This window comes from Varroa destructor, unplaced genomic scaffold, assembly GCF_002443255.2.
Source record: "Varroa destructor unplaced genomic scaffold, Vdes_3.0 BEIS01000001.1, whole genome shotgun sequence".
In the NCBI taxonomy this organism is placed as follows: Eukaryota; Metazoa; Arthropoda; class Arachnida; order Mesostigmata; family Varroidae; genus Varroa; species Varroa destructor.
Window position 1 is genome coordinate 69012885 of NW_019211454.1, and position 20337 is coordinate 69033221.

The 20337-nt window shown below is 39.8% G+C and overlaps 1 protein-coding gene across 3 annotated transcripts in view; it reads right to left on the reverse strand.

Moving 5' to 3' along the window:
* The window catches only part of LOC111248565 (putative polypeptide N-acetylgalactosaminyltransferase 9), a 71724-nt gene extending 52059 nt beyond the window's left edge, over nt 1-19665 (reverse strand). For 2 of the 3 annotated variants that reach the window (XM_022801135.2, XM_022801082.2), the window contains exon 1: nt 19052-19665. The gene's annotated coding sequence lies outside the window, so the exon portion shown is untranslated. Of the gene's footprint in view, nt 1-18990 lie in introns of all 3 variants that reach the window. The other variant, XM_022801109.2, reaches the window with a different exon arrangement.
* Between the last annotated feature and the right edge of the window lie 672 nt (nt 19666-20337).

Genomic DNA, 20337 nt, shown 5'->3' on the forward strand with positions numbered 1-20337 from the left:
AGGGTTATTAATGTCGAAGCCCAGGGATCACACGTCGTGCTGGCGACCCAACTGAGTCTCAAGAGGTACAGCCTGACTTGCTTTCTATTAGCAGTGAGGTTTGCGTGCATCTTGCAACGCCGTATATTCGTATTCCAGTCGGAAGCTTTCCTTCTTGCGCAGCTCTTCCTACGGCGTAATCATGCGTTCACTTGCGCTAGTCTTTTTTTTTTCTTTGGAAACCTTTAATTATAGAAATATCTCTGTGATGCTGACTGTAAAAACCCGCTATGGCTTTGTTCTGTTTAGCGGTAAAATCAATATATTTACTCCTAGCTAGCCATGAAATATAATCATGGACGTAATGCATATAATAACCCAAAGTAACCTGCCTCGTATTCCGTTTAGCAAAATCTAGAAATCAAACAAACTCCGCTTAGGTGCGTCGACTAAGTCTCACTCGACTCGACCCAACTCGAGGAATTGCTATCTGTTGTAGAACTGTATCATCCAAAGAAGTCTAGATATTGGGGAGTTTTGCTGAGGTAGGCGAATTACAAAAACAGTTGATTTGTCCATGCGAAAAGATCAACTACTTTCAGCACCGCGTTGCTCCCTTTCGAAACAAAATCTTCAACCTTAAACAGCCCGCGTAGGTGCCGATACACAGAGTTAGACATTTCTCCCTTTACCTTTCCCTGAGACTACATAATCGACAAGATCTCTAGAGGCCCTAGGTGCCTAAGAGGGAATGATATCAACAATAATGTTGACCTTTTCAGACAGTTGTATTTTAAAAGCAAATGCCTAGCCTTACGAGTTAACGAAGACACGAAGGCGAGATCTTATAAGTGTCCGCCGATACTCGTAGTCGGAATCTAATAACAAATAAATAGAAATTATAGATTAGCTAAAGATAGATGGCATAAAATTAGAAAGCATAATAATAGGTGTTGTGTTAAAAAAGCAGTTTTTTTTAGCAATGGCACTTATTATCTTTAGAGCATGAACTCGCGTGTTACGGATGATTTAAAGCTAAAGTAGCTATTTGGATCTTCTGATAAAACTTTGGGTTATTGCAAACACGACGTACATTTTTATTTGGCACATTTTCATAACATGAGTATAAAGCAACGGAACGTGACGGATTTACAATAAAACGAAAAATTAGTAAACGCAAAATCGAATTATGCATTTACGTAAAATCCGTTTACGGTTCCTTTGTTAAGTTTTTCATTGTTACTTTGCGAAGCGTTATTATCGGTGCCAGCGTCAAAGCAATCTCAATCTCTCGTTGCTGCAAGCTATTTTAGATCTGCAATAGCTGAACTCTGCACGAGCAGAATGCTTTTAATTTCCTGTTCGTTTTTTGTCATTATGATAACGATGATTATTGTGATGATGATTACCATGAGATAGGAAGCCGTTACGCGCCACAACTTCTGGGTCGAGTGGATTAAGTGGACACCGTCCGCCTCCCACGATGGTACAACAGACCCAGTTGGTCCGTCCGGTAGAGGATAGTTCAGTAGCGGAAATGCATTAATTTTCTATTCATTCACTTATTAACTTCAGAACGCGTCAGTTGTTGGTCTTGACGTAATCAGCTGGTTTGATGATGGCGCCAGGGGCTATCTTGTGTTGCTGCTCAGAGTCAGAGTTTGCTAGGTGCTTAATCGGAACACGCTCAATGTTGTCTAATTGTGTAACAAACAGATACTGAATAACGCTGGTGAAAAGTACGCATACGAATGCTATAGAGTAATAACTGAGGCTATCTGTCGTTTTGTGGTCTAGGTCTGGCTAATACTGCAATGACAAACATATAATTTCAATGTTCTATGTTATATCCCTTCGCTTGTCTTCCCCTAGCCCCAACTGAAGTAATAACGAATTTTGCGCTTTACCAGCATAGTTTGCATCCGTTGAAAAAAAAATATTTCAATTTATGCCAAATGAACTTTATAGTCTGTTGTGTTGTACGTGCCTTGGAAGTAGCCTATTGTGGTTTTTGGGGTCGACTCTCTTAGTCAGAGTACGATATTATTGAATCTGTTGTTTGATGGGGTTTAACCATATATTCGTCCTTTTGAATAACACTCGAATGAACTGCTAACCTCAGTCAAATTAAGCGCTCTTCTACGAAAGCAAAGAGAATCAAAGCAGCTTATTAATAATTTGATATTAAATGCGGACGACAACCCCATACAAGTACCTTACGACTTTATATAGTGTATAAATTATCAACGTAATTAGGCTAGTTAGTTGCATGCTGTTATGTCGTCTGCAACGCAGACGACATAACAATCAATTCTTAGAGCATGAATTTTTCGAATAACGATACGATACGCTTTGCCTGTGGTACACATATTTCTAATGTAAACAAAATTCAGTCCGTTTCGTATTTTATGTTTTATACGAATAAGCATTGCTATTACGACACAAGTGTCAATTATAGATTCACACGCATTAGATGGTATACGGCCAGGGTAGTCGTTGATTGCGAGTTTTTTAGGCATTACATAGAGAAGGTCGAAAAGTAATTTCGGCAATACTTGTCTGTATGAAATTGATTCGACTTTGGTTGGCTGTGAATTATCTCGAACTTGCAACACTATTTAGATATTGTCCACGCTTGTTAATGACACTGTCTGGGCGATAAGGATGTAAGGTGAAAGATTTTCGTATCCCACGCTCCTTTGTTAGCCCCCCTCACCACTCGCTAGAAAAACCGCGACCCGGTAAACGACGAAGACAATTGTATGTCCAACTGAAAAACAATTAGTACTATTTGACGAAAACTAGATCCGCGTCCTAAAGCTGAAAATCCGAGTTTGAACCACAAACTATACTCGGAACAGGCGAATAGAGTAAATGACGATGCACTGGAAACTCCATCTGTCGGATGAAGAATTGACCTAAGCACAGCTGAACATCAATCAGCATGCTGTCTTGAATTGCCTCCTGCTCGTAGGCAGTCAGGAAGATCTCTACCGTAAAAAAAAAGTCATGATAACTCGTTAGCAGTGCCATTGCTTGAGCCAATGAAAATCACTGTTCGCACGGGAGAAAGAGACGTAATTTCGGCTCTTAAGATCGGCATCAGGAATGAAGTAACGATGTCTTCTCAAACAATTTGCTCGAATCTAATATTATAGCCGAAGCGCTATACTATAAGCTGAAAAACAATAAAATCTTAAGGGCAGCCTGCAGTTCGACTTGAGAGCTCTGGTTAAAAAGTTGGCTGCATCGAAGTCTCGAAAAGGAAAAAGTTATCAGCTGCATAACAACTTTTAGCTTTATGTGACTTTGGAAATCTGAAAGATTTTCAGATTGGAATTTTTCTACATCCGGATCATTGTCGAGACCTTGCTCTTTCGAATTACAGTTATTTGAGTCCACGCAACACAGCCTACAAGACAAGCTATCTAATATACATATAGCTGACAAGACAAGCTATATGAAATAAAAGGTAGAGATCCGAGAATGGATTGCCCTCATGGTTGCCTTCTTCTTTCGCCAAGAAACCTGTCTGTTGTCCGATCGGCGAAGGAATGCCGTAGGAAATCAAAAGAATAATTTCAGAGCAAGAAACTCGTTTCCTTCAAAAATTAAAGACTTTTGGAGTGAGCTGGAAATACAAAACTACTTTTTGACAGACTGACTCTATTGTAATAAGCGAATGAGTATGGCGGTTCGTCCCTTTGGTTCTTTAGCTTCTCTCTATATTCTAGACATCGTACCGTAAAATGTGAACCTGATAAAACCGTTATATAACTTCGATTTATAGAATGTTTGAATACCTAGCTCTTCCTAATATTATTTAGCACAGTAAAAATATTCACACTATTTGTGCACGATATGAGCCTTATAATTAAAGCAGTTTTTAAATATTTTTAAGTTAGAAAATCACCTTGGCTACCGTAAGTTTACAGTGGTGCAAAACTTCCGAACTTTCGCGGAACACAGCCTATGTATAGTATACATATAATATAATTTTGTAGAAATCGTCCATTGTTTCTCTTTCACCTATAAGTTTGACGAGCGGTAGCTAACAGAATCATTTGGTTGCTGGAATATTTAAAGTAAGCAAATTCTGCTAGTGTTGCAATCAAGTTATTTTGGCTTTTAATGCGCTATGCTACACCCGTGCATTGCAAAACAACGACATCGACCCGATGCTTTATGAGTTCGTTACCTAACGCGTACGGAAGACTGAAGATAGCTATATACTTTTTATACAAAGTTTCCAAGTTGTACCCAGTTGGCGGTACTGAAGTCGTGACATCACAGACAGAGGCCTTTAGAAAAAGTATAGATGTGCAAGCACGGCTATGTTGTGGCAAATCTGGTTATTTGTATAATTCCAACGGTAAGATTTTATAAACTTGGATGATTTGGAGATACCCGTATGTCCCATAGGTCTTGTTTCGTGTTTGGCCCATCTTGTCGGTTCAAATAAGTAAATAAGTAAGCAAAAACCTGTAATTTTATTAAAAACTCCTCACTGCAATTTCATATGCTATTGGTGTCTTTATATATGTGTACAAAATGATCAAATTTAGTATAAGGTCCACTAAAAATAGATATAAACTTATCTAAATGTCTTGTAATTGACACTAATGTCAAAAACCGCGAAGCTGTTTAGAAAGAACTTTCGCAAGAGCTTTCCATTAACAGCGTATGTAGGACCTGTGATACTAGTCAGCTTCACGAGGTAATTTTTTCTCCATCGTATGTTCTAAGTATCTTTTTTAAATCATACGTCCAACTAGCAGGGTTGTGAGTGGCCTGACGAAGTTTCTCAACTGAAAATATAATTTCTTTCTGAAAAACGTTAATGATGGGATAATGAAAAAAAAAACCAAATAGTTCTGGTTCGGCGATGAGTAAGTTTATTACGGAATCAAAAACTTGTAGTGCCAAAATAATGCACAAGTATTTACACACAGCGGTTTTCGCTCAGCTAAAATGTACAAGACAGCATGTGTGAGTCGAAAACCTTCTAAGAAATATAGTCATTATCTCGTAGACAATTTCTACAGCGCCTTATGTGTTAAAAATAGCATATTTAAGTTATAAAAAATTGGCATCATATAAACGAATTTTGACGAATTAAAAACAATTCAAACGAATTCAATTAGACCAGTTGTCTGAAACATTCACTATCCATCTAAACCTCTATCGACTTCAGCTTCAAGTACTTCAAGTACCATCCTCCTTTCATAAAGTAGCGAGGGATTACTTGCCAGGCAGGTACGATAGCACTATTATTACGATTACCGTATATTATAGTGCTTGATTAAAATAGCCACCTACTACAAAATGCATGGATCGTCTTACAAAAATAAACACTAGCGTTTTGTAAAAAAATAATTTCAATAAGTGTTTGTTTAACAAATTTAGTTCGTCCTACGGCATACCTACCATGTGCCTATTTTTGCCAGACCATAATTGACCCGCTGTGGTCATCAACTTGGCAACGATTTTGTGTACTGATAACAGAAGGAGATGAGCGCAGTAAACGACGAATTTGTCTATGACGTCTCAGCTGTTTGTTTGCCCTCCGCCACTGAAAAGGCCCGTCTAAGAAAAATGAATTGGCGGTCGGACAGAGAAAGAATTAAGCCAGTACCAATTTTATAAAGTAAGCAAAAGAAAAGTGTTTATTGTGCCATAAATGTCGATATGTATCCATCAGCGATGTCTGCTGTACGTTCACGGAGCCAAATTGGCTTCTTAGAAAATCAGGGTGAGAGCGTTAAACGAAGGCATGCGGTATAAAATTATTACAACCTGAACAAAGCACATGAAATGGAAGAATAAATGAGGGACTAGTTAGATAAGTGTAGCTGGCTGATAGCTTACAAATAATAGTACGCAATTCAGTGCAATATTTATCGAAATCTTGGTCGATCCGAAAAATATGTTTGTACGCCTGTTGAAACAACGTCAGCAGAAGCCTGCTATTTAGAAAAAGCTTTATCTAGGTGGCACCTTTCAGGCAACCTAAAGATATAAATGTTCAATTTATCCTGCCAGGGTGCCATAGTTCACTCCACTGAGCGAAATCGTTTTTTTCGAATTTCTGCTATTTAGTATTTATGTACTCACATGTTATAAAATGTTTGGCCCGGCGTATGTGTGTAGAGACTGTATAAAGTTTATATGTTGTTGAAAATGTTTATGGTTCGGAGCAATACGGACATACCCCCTTTGAAGTAATTTTATTACAAGGTTATAGCATTTTATTAAAATGTTTTAAGAGATAGCTTTTGTATGGATGGGCGTATTTTTTTTCAAGTACCACCCCAGAAGTGTGTATTTATCTGCCCAGGTCATCGGTCCACCAGCACCAAAAGCAATCGCTACGATTTATCGGCGGCTTTTCAAGAGATGATAGCAGTTATAAAAATTTAAATATTCGTAAAGCAAACAAGTCCATAGGTAGGCCAGTCGCGAACACTTGCTTGGGTCGGTCTCACTATAGATAAAACTGAGCCTGAGACATCAATCGCTTAAAATGGATGATTAATTATTCATGTAATATTTCGTCGAAACGTTTGTAGATCTGTTGGCATTATGATCGCACAGTATGATTTGTGGTACCCTACTTCGTATATAAAGTCATACTTGCACCGAAGAGTGCATTAGCGCGTCAGTATGTGTCAAAACCGCTACGCGATCAGCTGTAGGATAAAGCATCGAACAGTATGTATTGATTCGTCACAATTAGCACCTTCAACGTATAACAGGCCAGCCGATGGTGGCCCACGTTAATGATCCCTCTATCCTTCTCGATCTATTAGGGTATTCCTTAAACCCCGTGCTAGTTTTTTGCGATAGTCACAGATTTGAGTTTAAACGACGCGATGGGTTACGCATCGTCAACCAGCGGACCCTTACGATGAGCTACGAAGGCTAGCCAACTACGCACCAAAGTAAGTTGGCTGTTGATTTCGTGCCCCAAGTTGCAATTACCGTTCCAATACACGTTGGTTCTTCGCTGTCCTTTGAAGCGATGAGGAAATTATCCTTATATTCATATTATATAACGAAATCTTAAGCGATGTATATATATAGTTACATATAGTTTGTGCAAACGTAATGTATGAAGGTCCAGGTCCGCTTGTTACCTTCGAAATTATGGGGTTTCGGTCGGTAACTGTTTAGGAGGTCGAACACATCAGTGATGACAAAGATTCACATACGAAATAAAGTTGATCAGCTGAGGGGACCTCTGTTGTCGCTTTTTTTGTTACCTAAACAGAACAAAGGAGCGAGAAATAGGCACTGCTGCCATTGCCACTGACACCGGTACAAGTCGATTGCTTAGACTTGTAGAATCTCGCAGCAAAATAGCTGGTGGCGACAGCGCCGATGGCCTGCTGGGTTGCCCCAGTAATTCGGTACCTCTACTTTGCAGGTATATCTTATAGGCAAGGCACACAGCTGCGAATAAACAGTTGCCTTTAAGATGGCAGCTGTGGCAGGCTGCGCAATGGTGTCAAGCGCAAACGGTCCTGCTATATCTTCTTGTTCAAACTCGGAATACGTCTGGTTCCGCGAACGGCTACGCTTCTCCGTTTAGGGCCTAAACATATACAGCATACACTCTTATCACATAGGGATGTTCGGCTAGTGACAGCCGGGGTCTTGCGCCTACGTCATGAGCCAACCCATTCGGGACACTTCTATCCGTTGCGCATTATAGAAATGATAAGGCCGAAGGAGCTAAGTTAGTTGGGTGGCTAACAGTCTAAATCTGTTTAAAATCTTCAATTTGAATAATGGTGATATTTCTTTTTGTTGAGAAAACGCAAACAGTTGTAAATATATCTATCACTGAATGTAATTCTACTAAAAAAAAAACCTGGCTGTTAATTCATTGTTCATTGTCGTTAACAGCAACGGAATTGTAGTGCACAAGGGAGAGCGTCCGTGGTAGACGCTGTATCCTTGGTTACTAACGGATATGTTTTTATAATAGTCCTTAGATATATCTGGTAGAATTTTAACAGCTCCATGTATCTGAAAAAAAATCATTTTAGAAATATACTTCGACAAACAAAGATCCCCACATTTCTTTCATAACACGTTTAAAACAACTTATGTTGACTCCGGTAATCATTGAACCTTTGATAGTGTCAAAACACTGAAATGCTCAAAGGTTGCTACTTTTTTTTGCCGGTCTTCTATCAGAGTTTCTGAAATGCTACTTTCGTCTTTGTATTAAACATCATCAAGTATAAAAGAAAAATGAGATGGGCCACACGATGAACAGCACCCGTCCACACTGTGGTCGTGAAGTCCACGAAGCATATACAGTAGAGGCGGGGGTAAAGTTGGCACTTTCCATTGAAAAATGTTGTCCTTTCGAGCAACGTAAACTTTCCAGTGTTCCCAACTAAGCATACGTAAAGTGTCTAGAATTATTACTCTAACTTTGTCCAACTATTGTCCGTGTAGCGGACGTTATATGTTCGAGGCACTTTCTTCACAATATTCGCAAGGCCCAATGGGTCAACCATTCAATAAATGCTTCAGCCTAACAAAGTAATAAATAGAGATTGCATTGAATTATCAAATCCACAGCCTATAGTGTTTCTAACACAGGTTTTTATCACTAGACGAGTTGTTTTTCATTTGGGGTTAAAGTCTTGTTTCCAGTTATGGGTACGTGCTCCGGTTCTCTGTAGTTCTTTAAACGAGTAGGTTTTAGTTTATCTCAAAATAGGGTTTTCAATATACCGGCTATGCAATATTACTTTCGACAATTCAATAGTTTTTTAAGCGCGGCAAGAGCGTTTTTTGTGAGCTCCTTCCGCTTATTTGATCTGTTGTCGTGTTAAAAACGAAAAGTTATTTTCGTAACATCTAAATAGCCTTTGGTGATGGTGTCCTTAGATGGGTATGGGTTTTTCCGTGATGTTCCCATACGGCAAAGCACTTGATGCTTCTTCCTGGGTATATCTAACCATCGAAACTTCGGTTCGATGAAAAATACTTTATTTATAGTACAACATGTATAAACAGAGCTTATTACTCACCTAGTGAACGAAATTTAGTGTGTGGTTCCTTTTATGTTGCATATACGAATGAGCGAAATCTTAGTTCATTCAGCTGATCCAGCGCAACGATTTAATGGTACTTTTAGACCGCACAACCAGTATTTTAAAGCTGGAAATTGTAACGCTATCACATGCGTCAACCTCGTGCGTTCTGTTCTAACTGGCTTATGTTTTAGCAAATTTCAGACAGCCAACATTAATGGAAGGACATAATCTCTAAGTGTTGACAGTCGTCAGTTTCTTATACATATTGCCGAAAAAAAAAAACAGAGTTAAGCAGTGTCTCTTGTCAAAGGTACCGAAGTGCCCAATTTGAACCTGCTTTTAGCAACTGAAGTTTTTTATTTATACGCGACTTTTTTTACAGCGAAGCTGACAGACCACTAGATGGGTTGCCAAAGCAATCGTGAAACCCACTATGATAATATTTGTGCAAAGGCCTAGAACTCAAACAAGCGATGCGCCTATAGAGAAGTCGTCTCAATTGTTTTTGAGAGTTATTAAGGGAAATTTCTACCCCAGTCTAGTTTTTAGAGTCATTCATTTAGACAGTTTTATTAACCCAATGGTTTCATAACTCTCTTCTTTCGTTTGTACAGATTTGTCCGATGTAAGCTGTCGTTTCACATCGCATCAGTCCATACGAGCACAAGTCATGATGCTTCCTAGCTCTTTTGCTTGACATATCATACTCATTTAGATATGGTGACGTCTTGCAGCTTCTCAGTTGGTGAAGCACTTGGCTTGTTACGTTAGAGTATCATGTTAAACTTGAAAAACAACTAATAGAAACACCGACAACTTGAATACCTACATAGGGAGAAAACGACAAAGGGGGTCACATCTATCGTTATGACTAGACGACAACGATCTGTTCAGATCCGGCTCTCGTACCGCTGCTCGCTTACCCCCCTCCACATCACCCCTTTAGCCAATTCGTTTTGAGAGGCCAATGTTGACGCCGAACCATCGTAACGATCGCGAACCACACTGGGTAATCGCAGGTATCTGGGCTATTGAAAGTCTCTCTCTCTCTCTCTCCAAAAACGACACACACTTTGTTAAGTACTGTCACATTTGGACTAAGCAATAGTGCCACTAATAGTGGAACCATCACTTGACAATGGTATTCAGCAATTACTCAATTACACCCTTCGGACTCTGCATCCACTCTCACGGCATATGACCTTTTAACGGCAGCGCCGACGACAACGAGGTGCCTAGCCCCGGCACGAAAATTTACAAAATACGAAATTCATCATTGTCACTGCTAACAGAGTCGCCCTCGCTTGCTGAAACTACCTAAATCAGATAAAGACTAGACCGTGACAATTTCACTGCACTAGTGATTATCATCATGAATGAATTGACAAAAACAGCTTCATATTGACATTATGTCAACCGCATAGAGTTAAATGTAATGTAAATCCAATGAGAACTTTCAACAGTTAGTCAAATCAAAACAAAGGCTCCCCTTATTTAGCTATCGCTAGGAAAAGGCCACTCTGGACCGTCGGGACAGTTTAATCGTATAGAGCACGATTACTAGTACGTAGCATTTTTGTTCGTTACTGACTGTGGTACATCATTCTGTCCAGGAACGTATTCAGTATTGATTATTGTTCTTCGATTTGCTGTTGTTATCCCTACTTCTGCTGTTGTTAACAATCTGAATATCATCAGCTGTTTTCGATGTCCCGTTAAAGGATCCCATCGGGCTTTTCTTATATATTAACGTTTTTCATGGTACTTTTGTAGCCGATTAGGAAAAAGAGGCGCTAGGTACCTGGGGTTAAAATCGCGCCAACTAAACAGATTTACGCTTTGATAAGCAACAATTTTCCGTATGTCTTCACACCACTGCACTAAATGACCCGTTTTCAATGAAGAGCACATGTTTGAGGCCGGGCACAGGCCTAATTAGCATTTGTGAATTAGACTCTTGGCTCTAGAATTGTCGATACGATGAGTTTTAATGTTACTTCCGCCACTTCCGCTATTAAAGCCACTTTCGCTTAATATACCTAAGAGAAATTACCAAAGAACAAGATAATATATCTATTACAGTTGTGGAAATATAATAATCGACTATAATATTTTTAATCCAGTTGGACCCGTCAGAATTTTTTCACTCGTAGGTGTTCATTAGCTTTTGAAATTTGTGACTATATATTAACAATAATAAATACAATAAAAATAAAAACATAAGTAAACTCAAGCGATCAGTACCTCTTTTGCGTGTATTTTACGAGATTCACTAAATATGCGCCATTCCTGCAAATCCTACAAGCAATACCACAATGCTACCGATCGGCCATCAATTGACCTTTGCTGCACGGGGATTAGGCCAATTTCGTAGTTAAATCGATAAGTAGTACTGATTTGGTTCGATTTCAAATTAATAATTCCTCGCATACGAAGCTATATGGTTGCCAACGAACCTGTTGCTGTTGAGTCCAATTTGTGCACTTTCAGGACAATGAACCTAGGAAAAACGTCAGCACCTGCCCTGCAAGTAGCTATTTGTACAAAGGGACTCGTGATCCCGGATCCCCGTATCCACACGTACAACAACCCATCACAACACTTTGTATCAAAAGTAGACCCCAGGATCGTGAGGGAGGTACGTAGGAGCATAGGGTTTGTTCTCTCTCAGGCAAGGCTCGGTTCCGCTAAGCCTTCGCAGCAAGAGCCATCCTTCACGATCGAAGAGGGCCACCGCCATGATTAGGCGTCACCATGGGGAGGGCGGGGGCATCAGTGGAACGCAATTACCCTCTAATGGGTGATGACCGTGCACGCAGCTAATACTTAGAACCTAAATATTATTGTCAAGGCTTGCGATTTTCCATGAGTAGGGAAACTTGGCTCCATTTTAATTTCCGTTTAGAAATAGAAAGGAACCGCTGTAACATATAGAGGTTCTCCGTTATAATAAAACTTTAACACGCATAGCCTCATATAAACAATCAACATAGATATAACCAAAGCACTCGGAAAAAATTACAGACGACATTTTACAAAAAATGAATCACACAAAAAAAGGACCGTAGACTTACCTAGCAATTAAATCCTAGCTATAATGGCATTTATGATAACTAAACAGAGCCTAGAACAAATCCCTAATATTTGCTAGAGTAGACATATAAGACCTGTCGACGTCGTTGCTGGAATGTAGGGATGACCTAGGTTCTAATTTTTAGCTTTAATTGTAGCTTTTGGTAGTCTTCTGTTTAGCGCGCTAAGAAAAATTGAAGAACGGCGCAAATATGATATTACCCTATTACAATTATTGCACCCAGAGTATAGTACGTAAGCGTTGTATCGCAGATACGTTTCTTATCATTTATAGAGCGAACAAGAGCGCTAACACATGTTTCTAATTTAAAGCAAAGGAGTGAAGCCTCCTGTAAAGCTAATTATGAAAAAATAAAGATATTATCTATACAAAGAGGTTACATGGATACCACTGAAGCGCTCTATTTTAAGAGTAGAAATTGTAAAGAAAGATGTAAACTCAATGTTCAACTTCAGCCAATTCAATGTTATTTCAAGCTGGTGACTCTGATCAAGGACCTGCTCGAGGACAGCTTCACACTAAGTCACGCGGGATAATAATTACAACAGTGATAACAATTATTAAGAAAAAGCAGCCATATCGAGGTCGTCTCCTTGATTTGTCTTCGGATATAATAAGATCAGTCATCTTTGTCGCCTCTTTTGTTCCATTAAGAAGAACGTGAATTAAGTACAAAAATGGAGGGGACGTGTCTGCGTGATCACGTTGCTTTCCCGGCAGTCATTGCTAACCTGTATGATCTAGACGGAGAGTTCAACGTTAAGGCATCAGATAAGAGAAAGATAATAAGCGCCATGGTGATTGGGGTCATGGACATGGTCGGGGTCATTCGCCTCCGAGATCAGAGACACCACGTGTCAAGCGAGCGGATCCATTTCGTGCATTTTTTGTCCGTCTATTTTAGATACACGTAGCCGCTCTACGGAATGTCTGTTAGCAGACAATGGTCTCCGACATACTGTAGCATAATCGATAATACGAAGGGACTACAGTACCTAGTTGTATCGTGAACTAGATCTTGCACATTTCCGCACGGGAAACAGCGAACGCGGAACAGCCGAAAAAGGTGGGCTGTATTTGATGTCTTTATTATATGTCCAGTTGGCCTCGCAGTTAAATCTACGGGTGAAATGATCTGAGTCAATATTAAACAAAAATTATACTCGTATTCTTCGTGCTTGGTTAAAGTTGTTTTACAAAGCTTGATTCAGATAAATTATGGATAATTCTAACTCTGTGTGGGTAGCCTAATTCTTACATTCTGAAAAAAAAATCAACACGAAACAGCAAATAAATTTTTGCGCACAAAAAGGATCTAATCTATCTAAATTGGTCTACATTCATGAGAAGGGTGACATAATATGTTTTCATTGGATTCTCTGCATAGTTGCCATTGTTGTCTCTATCTATCCATTCCACCACTCTAAGGTATACCGTGAAAAATATATCAGCAAGCGCCAAGCGTGAAAGTAACATAAATTTGACTTTGTCAGTTAACCCATCCCTATCAAAAACGCTCCTAATTTATTATAATTATCGTCATGAAATTTGCTAGAGCTTGGTTTCAACTTGCGACCAACAGGAGCTTCCGTAAGTAACGGATGCTCTCGTACTCTATCTATGGTAAGCCGTCCACTAGCACCGTATGGGAAATACAAATTTATGCGCGAAAAGCGATAGTCACGATCCGGCGACTCAGACGGCGGCGGTGAATTTTGGCAGTAAATTCCACTCGCTTTTCCACCCTAAAAGCGCCAGTCATGCAAACTCAAAGAAACGTAGACAAAATGCTTTACAACGTAGCCGGCACAGCTTGACACAGTCTTTCTTGCTGATCTAAAGATAGGTAAGATCTAATGATCACATTTTAACGCTGCTCCAAGGTCCGACGTATCACGATCGGGAGCTCAAACAGAAGTTCCTTAGCGAGAAGAACATACATAGATGTTGTTAGATTTTAGAGTGTTTTAGTGATTTACATAGTAGAGAAACCTCAACAACTATATGTTTGATAGTTTCAGGATAATACTATAAACTGAATGGCCTTCTTTCAAAGTCAACGCATATCCTGCTAACAATCTTTAGTCAATAACATTTTGGTGAACGGCCAGAAATTACCTTAACTACAATGAATAGCAACGCACAGTATAGAATCAATGTTTCAGCTCGTAGAGACCCTCGAGAATGAGACGAGATACTTGTGTCAAGATTACCACGCTACACTGAAGAGGCGATTTCAACAACTTGTTAACAAACCAAGCATAATTAAACTATTTAAAAGAAATATATATATATATATCTTTTTTTTTTGATGAGCTTTTATCTGGCGGTCAGCGAGTGAAACAATTTTGCCACAGCAGCAGCAGCAGCAGCAGCTGCTGTGAAATTAGGATAGACAAGCCTAGTTAACATAAAATAGGTAACAGATCAAGAGATTTTCGAATGATCTACTGCAACAGCTACAAGTTGGGGCATAAGGAAGAGGCAAACAACAAGCTTTAAAAACACTGTGTACCGGTGAAAAAAATAGTGCACATAAAATTTATCACTCGGTCTACCATTAAATAAAACAGAATATGGCTACAACTTAGTTAAACGTAATACTGAACAACGGTTATCGTTGGTATGATCGTTTCAAAAAACAAAGCAGCACACGGTAGTGGAAGCGTCTATGTAAATCTAAGTACCAATATTAAGACCCAAAGGTGGCAGCTGGGTTGAAAAATTCTCCTAACCAGATCACCTTATTATGACAGTTAGTTTTATAATGAAATTCTTCATCTAGAATTCTCTTAGAACCTATTGATACTGAGTGAATTTCGATGCTATTGATCGTTTACTTTTAAGTTGTAGTCATAAGTGAGCATGATAAAGAAAATTGAAATTTTTATTTAGGCCAGTATAAAAAAACTTCGTGTTTTTTAATGAGAATGATTTTGTGACAGTTGTCGTTTTGCTATAATAGCTAGTAGTAGCAATAGTTTTATCCAATACGGTCAATATAAGCTCGACTAAATGGTCGTATATTTAGGACGGACCTAAGTAATGTTTCTATAGCACCTATATGGCACACTTAAAAGCGTCCGACATAACGCTGATACTATCTTTGGCTTCTACTTTGACGGTCCATTATCAGCGGAGGAAGTTCGGTAGCTTTTTACGGTCTTTATCCGGTAATTTCTTTGGACGAAGCGCAACTAGGAGACTCTCTAGTTTATTCGGTGAACGACCTGGAGGAAAAACAAAAATTCGATTCAATTTGAAAGTTTATGAAGTGGCTGGCCTTCAAAAGCGACGCCAGGTAAAGTGTTACCGGCATGTCCGGTGAAGTTGTTCTTAACAAAATTGAGATATCTTTTTAGGTGTCTCAACAAGGGAAGGGTCCCACTACGTCAACATACGTAACTAAACTACAGCTCGATACATAACAACTTGAAAGCTCAAGAATTCGTTTATCTATCTTCCATCATAAAATGCGGAATTAAAATGGTTAAATTGTAAAGACTCGCGGCAAATCAGAACGTAGCCTCACGAATAAATAATAACGAAGGCAATTAGAGCTCGAATAGCCTAAGCTTTACTTCAAATTTGCTAGCAGTTCTTCGAATATTAAGCCATCTTTTGCCTCAGCGCCTAGCTTGCTCCAGCCTGTAAACCTACATTGAGAAGGGCATATATGTTGATGTACATCCGCACTGAGAATGATTCCCAGCATTCATCACTGCAGTCATCTGGCAAGGGCATTCTGAATACCTCTTGCAGGCTCACAAACAGCGTACAAAGATGCCGACTGATCCAACAACTCTCGTGTCTGATTTTAAACATTGAAGTCGGTTGGCTGACTTGTCATTGTGTCGATATTTATCAGATATTAGATGCAGACTAAATAACGACGTCTCTTTTCTACCTTCTTTGACTACCTGGCTTAATTGATTATATATATATCAATTTTGAATTGGCATATACCGTACTTCGACGGAAAGTAGATGAGGAACCAGTATCGGACTGGAGACAGTATATACCCAAGCAATACGTGAATCTTTAAATGAGAACCTTCTCGCGACAGCCGTCTTAAAAGCTAATGCTCAATTCGTACGTAGCCCAATTCTAATAAACATTTAGATAAAAAAAAATGCCAACTCATTAATGCTAAATGGGTACTAGTCAATGCCAATAAACCTAAAGGACATCTTCTAAAAGTACACGACCCTGCACGATCGAAAAAGCTTGGACACGGTAATGGCTACGATCTATTGGCTGTGTTGCATTTTGTTACTTCCGAGTTATTTGTTTGACGCCCACATACGTGGGCCGATACTGTAAATGACAAGATGAACTCCGTCTGTTGGCACTCCTACGCTCATTTCGAATCCGTCATTGTAACGCTGTTCCAAAAAATAAAACATTGTTATGTGTTCCAATAGTCTTTAATGCGTCATCATGTAGAACACATATTCTCTGTCCAATAATCGAGCTTCCTCTGAACTCCTTTCTGAACAATATATGGTCCAGTTAGTTAGAACAGAGAACAATTCAGCATGATATCATTTACAGGAGTCTGGTCTTTAAAGCTCGAGGGATTAACTTCATGCGTTATGTATAGAACAGAAATGATAGTAGGTGTTGTCAGTTCAACTAGATAGAATGGCAGTCAGCTATTGTTGTAACAACAAAAAAAAAGGTCGACGGCAGATGGTGTAGCAACGGACAGAGTTGAAGGAACTCCGTGTAGAAGTTCCTTTGTCGTGCTACTAGATAGACGAAAGTATTCACTGTAGAAAACAGTAGACAGCTCCCAGTTGATTATTGCTGGTACTCAATTAAGTACAATTATATTGAGGATTGGCTGATGAAAAATAATGTTTCACCCCAACGGCAGAACGACTTTTGACCGATTAATAAGTTTGTTGTGCAAGACGCCACACCGTGACTCTATTTAATCAAGTGACACTTCAAACTATTTCGTGTTTAAGTTCAATTACGGTATTGGCATAGTCACCTCTGTAGGTAGCTTTTATGTAAAGTTACCTGACTCAGTTAATTTTTATTAATTTCTTACGTTTTGCAAAAACGCCAGACCGATGTGGATATGTTGCATGTCCACTTATCTGTCCATTGAAGTTGTTGAGGTAGAGTTAGGACGACAGATCTCGTCCCACTTATGCAATACTGTTAAGGAAGCTATTCTCCTTTCTGTACGGACCAATGAATGATCCTTGCTAACTACGTCAGCAGTGTTTTAGATTAATATGGACCAGTAGACAGGTATTATAGAGTCAATGTTAATTTTACACTAAGGTTCGGGTATGTCCGTGTATTTACTCTTTTTGATGAATTTCGTAAATAGTGGCAACGTTTCTTAGATTATATTGGCGTTTTTCAGACTATATGTACCTATAGTTTTAGATATCGGATCAAGTAATGCGTGTTGTCGATGACAAACGTTATTGTACCTTGTCGATCTTAGGGGCAGGTGGACTTGAGCGAGGCGCGAAACTGTCACTGTAGGCTTCACATGCTGCAACAAGTGTTATATTTAGTAGCAGCGATGGCGACGGTTAAGCCAAAGGAGGTGTCAATAGCAAAGCACTAGGATCAATTGTTACATGTTTTTAACGACGCTGAATGTCAATTCAAAGCCTCACCGAAACGGCTGATTGCTGAAGGCTATGCTAACGTCGGAACTACCAAAAGCGTTGGCCCACCTATTCTCAGATGGACTGCAAACAAGTATATATATATATACACACACGTTAGAATAACACAATATTTTAGTAAAAGCGCATTGTTACCAATCAAGCTGCCGCGTCAGATGTGACTCACCGCGTATCTCATGTTGAGAGCTAGCACAATGTAAGCGGAATGCTATCTTTTGACAAATTGCTTGTTGCATGGCGCACAGCTGAAAGTGTTACCCACCCGTACGTACTCAGTACGCTCTAGTCGGAATTACGTTAGAGTTCATTGTAAATAATGTGCAATGGCGTAGGAGAAATCAAACGTGTGACACAAACTAGAATCGACCAAAGCCTAGCTCATACTATCACGGATCATGAGCCTAACAATTCACTTAGGACAAAGGTTGCTAGGTAGTGTTGATTACGATGCCGCGCATTCGTTCGTGTAGATAATAGTAATAATGACTGATCTCCCTATGGCCCAGTGTCGGGTCTATATTTTTTCTGTTTCCGGTCAGAGTGAAGTTTTTTTGAACTGTAGCATAGCGGTACTGTTTCAAACGACAGAGAGTACTGAATCTTGATTCATCAATGCAAAGAAAAGATGCTGCGAAAAAGCCGAACCGTCCCAGGTTTTGTGCGACCATCAAACTTTCGTACCCTTACACATATTCGTGTTTCGTCAACGTAACAATTCAAATGCATGGGTACGAATATGGAAGAGGAGAGTTAATGACTACTAAACAGGCTTGGCGAGAGCCAGTGTTTCAACTCTATCTATCTATCTATCTATCTGTGTGGGTATGTAAAGCCAAGCTTTATCTAAAGGATCGACGTTAGCTTCAAAGGTAAATCGATAATATCTCTATTATTTTCGATGTTGATTAGAAGAGACGGGCGTGAGAAGGTGACGGGTGATACAGCAACGTCCAACACGCAAACGTATATGCAATAGATGAACGTAAGTCCTAACTGCCTCCAGAACCCAGCTTAGATATATATGCTTGCTTAAAGCCTACTTGCCACAAGGCACGGCCCTCATAGGCAACTGCTCAAAATATTCCCAGTGCAGAATTAAATTAATATCGTTACACGAGACAAATCATTGTATTGCGCAGTTCAGTAGTACCTAATTCTCTGACATTACGTGTTAAGCTGCCAGAGAGAACTTGGTCAAACGTACCCTCAAGAGAATCGAACGAGGTTTGACGAGGTCCTTATGGTCTCGACCGGATGGTACTTACATTTCATTTGCGCATCGTCCCATCCGTCGCTTATGTTAGTTATCTGCGAAGTATCCAAATGCAAGGAACACGAGTAGTCCAAAGATGAATTCAATTAAGATTGTTCCACCACAGAAAATTTCACTGTTATAGATTTATTCATTAACTTGAATTGCTCGTCACGAGAAAGCACTGATGATTGAGTTTCGAGTTATTCGACTGCGCATGGAAGAGTCCTACCGCGCAACTGTAGGCTTTCGCCATACAAAAAATCAAAACATTTACCCAACAATCGTATCGGTTACATGAACTCAACAAGAAAACAACCTCTGATTCATCACTGACGGGTAGGAGTAGCTTGCATTTTTCCGTAAAAACTTAATCCAAATGATAGAACTGTTGCTGTGTGCATAAAAGTCCTGCGCCATTTGTGTAGAATCCTGATAGCAAGAAATTTTCAGCCTACGAAGCATTTCATAGTGTAGAAAGGCAGGTCAACGCTGTCTTCGTGCGGTCTAATCAAGCAGACAGAAAATAACGTTTGGTGTCGGTAGCAAATTTTCCTCTGTAGCTGTTCATGATCAACACACACAACGTTGCTTTTTTTTCTTTCTTTCTTTTTTGTCCTGCAGTACCGTGTGATACACCTGTTCCTACTCGTTACCTGCTACGAAACAACATCGACTAAGCAGCCAAGGTGAGCAATATTACGGTAGACGGAGTCAATACGGGCCAGAGAAGAGCGGCTTCAATTGACGAACAGACGACGCTTTAAGCAGAACAAAGTAGCTTCTAAACGAAGGCGTATTCACTGTTGGATGTTACTCTCAGACTGACTGATGGTGACATGCAAGCGGGATCACTGCGGGCGCGATACTGATTGAATGAATCGCCTCAGCCTATCGGCTATTGCTGCCACTGGTAAAATAGAGATTAGCCGTCTGTTAGCGAACTCTCCAGAATTACAAAGTAAACTCCTCGTTTGCCGAGGTTGTCTAAGTTATCAGCCTTTCATACATTGACACAAACACTATTAAACTGCTATATCGATGGCACGAGTTTTTGTCGCTGTTAAAAAGAGGAGCTGCCTGCAGAAGCCGCAACAACAGTGTGGGCGAGCACGTTGTGACGTGGGGCGCCTTTCACGGACGCGACGGTGCCCCTTCGCCCAACCGAACCGCTCTGTTCGACTCGCTGCTTTTTACTCGCGGCTGGTGGGTAGCGCTGATAGCAGCGACCACTACTGTAGCCCTTACACAAAGGCGAAATACACACAACCAGACATCAACGAACAGCCAAACATAGAT